Source organism: Archocentrus centrarchus, chromosome 7 (assembly GCF_007364275.1).
Source record: "Archocentrus centrarchus isolate MPI-CPG fArcCen1 chromosome 7, fArcCen1, whole genome shotgun sequence".
Taxonomy (NCBI): Eukaryota; Metazoa; Chordata; class Actinopteri; order Cichliformes; family Cichlidae; genus Archocentrus; species Archocentrus centrarchus.
In genome coordinates this window covers 17,178,884-17,184,883 of record NC_044352.1, presented here as the reverse complement: position 1 = coordinate 17,184,883, position 6,000 = coordinate 17,178,884, and positions in this window count along the sequence as shown.

Here is a 6,000-nt window from a genome sequence, read left to right as displayed (position 1 = left end):
AAGAGACTTGTATACAGTTTTTTCATAATAACCAGTAATAACCAGAATTCAAGTCCATGACCATTTCAAGCCATGGCTGGCCTCTACCTTAGAGATAGGGTGAGGAGTGCGGTAGAGTCAAAGTAGAGCTCAAAGTAGAGCCGCTACTCCTTCACATTGAAAGGAGCCAGTTGAGGTTGTTCGGGCATCTGATTAGGGTGCCACCTGGGTGCCTCTTTAGTGAGGTGTTCTGGGAATGACCTACTGGGAGGAGGCCCTGGGGCAGACCTAGGACACGCTTGAGAGATTATATCTTTTGGCTAGCCTGGGAATGCCTTGGGGTCCCTCTGTATGAGCTGGTGGAGGTGGCTGGGGAGAGGGAGGTCTGGGCTTTTCTGCTGAGCCTGCTGCCCCCCACGGCCCAGCCCCAGATAAGCAGAAGAAAATGGATGGATGGATAATTCTGTTGAACCACAATTCAAAAGCAATATTGGATTTTCATGAGTTAATTTTCAGTAAATTTTTATTTATTATTACTTTTGTCACTTTCAAGTTATTTGAATTACCACTGTTGGTACCTTTCCTTAAAAGAAGGGTACCAACAGTTTTGTCAACATCTGTAAGAACAGCATAAGCTTTTTTTTTTTTTTTTAAATCTTTATTTTGTCCAAGTTTAAGTGTACTAGTAAATGAATGTGTTTTTTAAATTGTGCAGGCATTTAGTTTCCTTTAGTTAACACAGTTTTACTGTTCCATTCTATTTCCTGACCAAACTACTGGAGATACTAAGGGGCTTTCAGATTCCCTAATTGTCAGAATATTAAGAAGCTCTTGTGTCGTTTCACATCTTCCCTGTAACTGGGGTGTATGTATCTTGTCTCAGTTTCATCTCATAGCCTGATGTGGTGTTTATTTGCAGAGTTGCGGCCAATAGACATGTATGGTGGCTTGCAAAAGTATTCATAGCCCTTGAACTTTTCCATATTTTGTCACATTACAACCACAAACATAAATATATTTCACTGGAATTTAATGTGAAAGACCAACACAAAGTGTTATACAATTGTGAAGTGGAGAGAAAATTATACATGATTCAAAACATTTTTTACAAATAAAAACTGAAAAGTGCGGTGTGTAAAACTATTCAGCCCCCTTTTCTCTGAGTGCAATAACTGCATTCAGGAGTTGCCTGATGACTGCTAATGACTAAAAAGAGTCCACCTGTGTGTAATCTAATCTCAGTACAAATACAGCTGCTCCGTGACGGCCTCAGAGGTTGGTTAAGAGAATATTGGGGAGTAAACAGCATCATGAAGTCCAAAGAACACAGCAGACATATCAGGAATAAGGTTGTGGAGAAGTTTAAAGCAAGCTTAGGCTATAAAATGATTTCCCAAGCTTTGAACATCTCACAGAGCACTGTTCAATCCATTATCCGGAAATGGAAAGAGTATGGCACAACTGTAAACCTACCAAGACAAGGCCGTCCACCTAAACTTACAGGCTGAACAAGGAGAGCACTGATCAGAGATGCAGCCAAGAGGCCCATGGTGACTCTGGACGAAATGCAGAGATCCACAGCTCAGGTGGGGGAATCTGTCCACAGGACAACTATTAGTTGTGCAGTACACAAATGTAGACTTTATGGAAGAGTGGCAAGAAGAAAGCCATTGTTAAAAGAAAACCATAAAAAGTCCCATTTGCAGTTTGCCAGAAGCCATGTTGGGGACACAGCAAACATGTGGAACAAGGTGCTTTGGTCAGATGAGACCAAAATTGAACTTTTTGGCCAAAATGCAAAACGCTATATGTGGCGGAGAATTAACACTGCACATCACTCTGAACACACCATCCCCACAATAAATATGGTGGTGGCAGCATCATGCTGTGTGGCTGCTTCTCTTCAACAGGGACAGGGAAGTTGGTCAGAGTTGACGGGAAGATGGATGGAGCCAAATACAGGGCAATCTTGGAAGAAAACCTGTTGGAGTCTGCAAAAGACTTGAGACTGGGGCGGAGGTTCACCTTCCAGCAGGACAACGAACCTAAACATAAAGCCAGGACTACAATGAAATGGTTTAAAACCAAACATATTCATGTGTTAGAATGGCCCAGTCAAAGTCCAGACCTAAACCCAATCAAGAATTTGTGGCAAGATCTGAAAACTGCTGTTGACAAATGCTCTCCATCTAATCTGACTGAGCTTGAGCTGTTTTGTAAAGAAGAATGGGTAAAAATTTCAGTCACTAGATGTGCAAAGCTGGTGGAGACAAACCCTAAAAGACGTGCAGCTGTAATTGCAGCAAAAGGTGGTTCCACAAAGTATTGACTCAGGGGGGCTGAATACCTTTGCACACCGCACTTTTCAATTTTTTATTTGTAAAAAATGTTTTGAATCATGTATAATTTTCTTTCCACTTCACAATTATACCACTTTATGTTGGTCTTTCACATTAAATTCTAGTGAAATATATTTATGTTTGTGGTTGTAATGTGACAAAATATGGAAAAGTTCAAGGGGTATGAATACTTTTGCAAGCCACTGTAATCAGTAGCAAAAACATCTTTAATGGAATTGAGGTTGTCTATAATTCTAGTTTTCCATTCTTGCATGTGAAGTGGATTCTCAAGTTCTCAAACCTAGGTGCTGGTTGATTAGAGCCCAAATAACAGAATCTGCCACAGATATCTCTGTCATGGTCCTGGGCCGGTGGCCCAGTATTCTATGTTCCGGTGATTTAGTTCTGTTTTATTATGGTTTCACTGTTTCTGTTCCCTTGTGCTCTGTTGTGCTGGTGTCGGTTATCCTTCGGTGTCTGTATTCCCAGGTGTTCAGCCAGTGTGTACTCTGTTAGGTTCTTTCCTGTTTTATTTTGGTAGGTCTTTTGTCTGTGCGCTTTTGGTTTAATTGTGCTTCCTGTGTTTCCCTCCCAGCTGTTTCCCATTTGCCCATTACCTGCTGTGTTTATATTGTCGGTGTTTTCACTTTGTCCTCGTCGCGTCGTCGTCGTTCGCTCCCCTGCTGTGTTCCTCTGTGATTCATTTTTGTCCTGGTTTTGAGTTCTGGTTTTGTTCCTGGTTCCGTCCTGCACTTTGCCAATTAAAGACTGTCTGTTCCATTTACCTCGTCTGCCTTGGGGTCCCCTTCTTTCCTGCCACACAGCTGATCCATGACAGTACGACGCGACCATTATGGACCCCGCAGACATGGAAAAGTACCGCGGCACTCGCTGGGCTCGGGGGGGACCGGCGTCTTTGAGAGGTTCCCGGCGACGCCACTCACCTCCTTCGCCTGAGCCGTGGACTGTTCGGACCGGCGGAATTTTTCTGTCACCTGCCACTCTGCTCACTGGCTTCTCCCTTCCTCAGCAGTCGCCGCAGCCATGGAGGAAGGGGAGTCCCCGGCAGCAGCAGCATGATTCGTCCACACCACGGTTTTCCACGCCACAGCAACGGAGGACGAGACCCCAGGGGAAGCAAAAAGATGTTTCCCCGGAGCCGACGCCCGGAATGACTCCGGAGGAGTCATTTTTCCGATTCCTGGGACACAGGGGTCCCTGGCCTCCCAGCACTTCTGCTTCACCGCTGCCTGCTGCTGAGGGAGGAAGGCCAAGCTCCCGACAGCATCGTAGAGAATCGCCGCGGGAGCAGAGCGGGATAACGCCGCGGAGACGGTCACCACAGCCTCCAGATTCCACACAGCCGTCGCCGCTTCATACTCAGTCACCAGGTTTCGTGAGTAACTCTGTTGCCATGCCTGTTAATGTAAAGACTGAGTTTCTTGACATTGGGCTGAACAAAGGAGCCGCTAAAGGACATGTGTTTTTTGAGCAGGCTGTAAAACCCAGCCCCAAATTCCCTGTTTCACTGACAGCCAAGGATAAAGACGTTTCGTGTTTGTCTACAAAGAATGGTTTCCCTGCTGAGGGCTCCCGGTCGGATGTGTGTAACTTTGTTTATAAGCTGTGTGATCTGTGGCTTGAACTTCATTGTGAAAGGCAAAAGGAAGCTATAGTGCAGAGGCTACGTAATCTGTTGTCAGTACATCCCTGGCTTTTGGACTCTCTTCCTGCCCTAGTTAGGGCCTTTGTCATAGAGGTCTGTCATTCTGACACCCCTGAACTGGCTCCTAAGAAATTAGCCACAGAAAGAACTGGGAGTTCAAAGACTGATGGCTTCGTTCCTGTTTCGCGGGTGGGGGCAGCCACGGACGGGCTGACCTCTGCACCCGTTCCTGTTTCGCGGGTGGGGGCAGCCACGGACGGGCTGACCTCTGCGCCCGTTCCTGTTCCGCGGGTGGGGGCAGCCACGGACGGGCTGACCTCTGCGCCCGTTCCTGTTCCGCGGGTGGGGGCAGCCACGGACGGGCTGACCTCTGCGCCCGTTCCTGTTCCGCGGGTGGGGGCAGCCACGGACGGGCTGACCTCTGCGCCCGTTCCTGTTTCGCGGGTGGGGGCAGCCACGGACGGGCTGACCTCTGCGCCCGTTCCTGTTCCGCGGGTGGGGGCAGCCACGGACGGGCTGACCTCTGCGCCCGCTCCTGTTCCGCGGGTGGGGGCAGCCACGGACGGGCTGACCTCTGCGCCCGCTCCTGTTCCGCGGGTGGGGGCAGCCACGGACGGGCTGACCTCTGCGCCCGCTCCTGTTCCGCGGGTGAGGGCAGCCACGGACGGGCTGACCTCTGCACCCGCTCCTGTTCCGCGGGTGGGGGCAGCCAGGTCCAAGCCTTCACAGCAGTTTTCAGTGTCGTCCACAGTGCCTCTTCAGCCTGTCTCTCAGTCAGCTGTAGCTCCAGCCACCTCCCAGTCTCAGTCAGCTGTAGCTCCAGCCACCTCCCAGTCTCAGTCAGCTGTAGCTCCAGCCACCTCCCAGTCTCAGTCAGCTGTAGCTCCAGCCACCGCTCAGTCTCAGTCAGCCTCTGTAGCTCTCCCCGCTTCAACTTCCCCAGTGCCAGCTCTCCCCGCATCAGCTCCCTCAGCCTCAGCTCTCCCTAGCTCTCAGGCAGTTTCCACGCAGTCAGCTCTCTCTAGCTCTCAGTCAGTCTCCACGCAGTCGGCTCTCCCTCAGTCCGCTCCCACGCAGCCAGCAGCTCTCCCTCGCCCTCAGTCAGCTCTAGCTCCAGTCGCTCTCCCTCGCCCTCAGTCAGCTCTAGCTCCAGTCGCTCTCCCTCGCCCTCAGTCAGCTCTAGCTCCAGTCGCTCTTCCTTGGTCCCCAGTGTCAGCAGTTTCAGTGCCCTCTCAGTCAGTTCCCTCAGCTCCTGCCCTCTCTAGCTCGCAGCCTGCTCCCACGCAGTCTGCCCTCTCTAGCTCGCAGTCTGCTCTTTCTGTCTCTCGGCCTGCTTCCACGCAGCCAGATCTCCCTAGCTCTCGGCCTGCTTCCACGCAGCCAGATCTCCCTAGCTCTCGGCCTGCTTCCACGCAGCCAGATCTCCCTAGCTCTCGGCCTGCTTCCACGCAGCCAGATCTCCCTAGCTCTCGGCCTGCTTCCACGCAGCCAGATCTCCCTAGCTCTCGGCCTGCTTCCACGCAGCCAGTCGTCTCCCGGCCTGCTTCCACGCAGCCAGTCGTCTCCCGGCCTGCTTCCACGCAGCCAGTCGTCTCCCGGCCTGCTTCCACGCAGCCAGTCGTCTCCCGGCCTGCTTCCACGCAGCCAGTCGTCTCCCGGCCTGCTTCCACGCAGCCATCTTCTGACATACCCAAACTGTTCCCTGAGCAGCCCCTGCTGCCCAGGATGACGCCCACTCAGCCGGCACCATGGCCCTCTACAGTCCGCTCAGCTCCTGCTCCCTCTGTAATTTTGGTTCCCTTAGCTTCCCCAGTGTCAGCTTCCCCGATTCCAGTTCCTTTCCAGTCAGGTACCCAGTCAGTCTCAGCAGCGTCTCTGTCTCAGCCCCAGTCTCTCCCGTCGACTGCTGTAGAGTCCCTGGTCTCTGAGTCAGAGTCCCAGTCAGCTCCCCTGTCGCCATCAGACTCACCTAACCTATGCCCTGCAAAGCAGCCCCAGCCTGCGCATCCAGTGTTC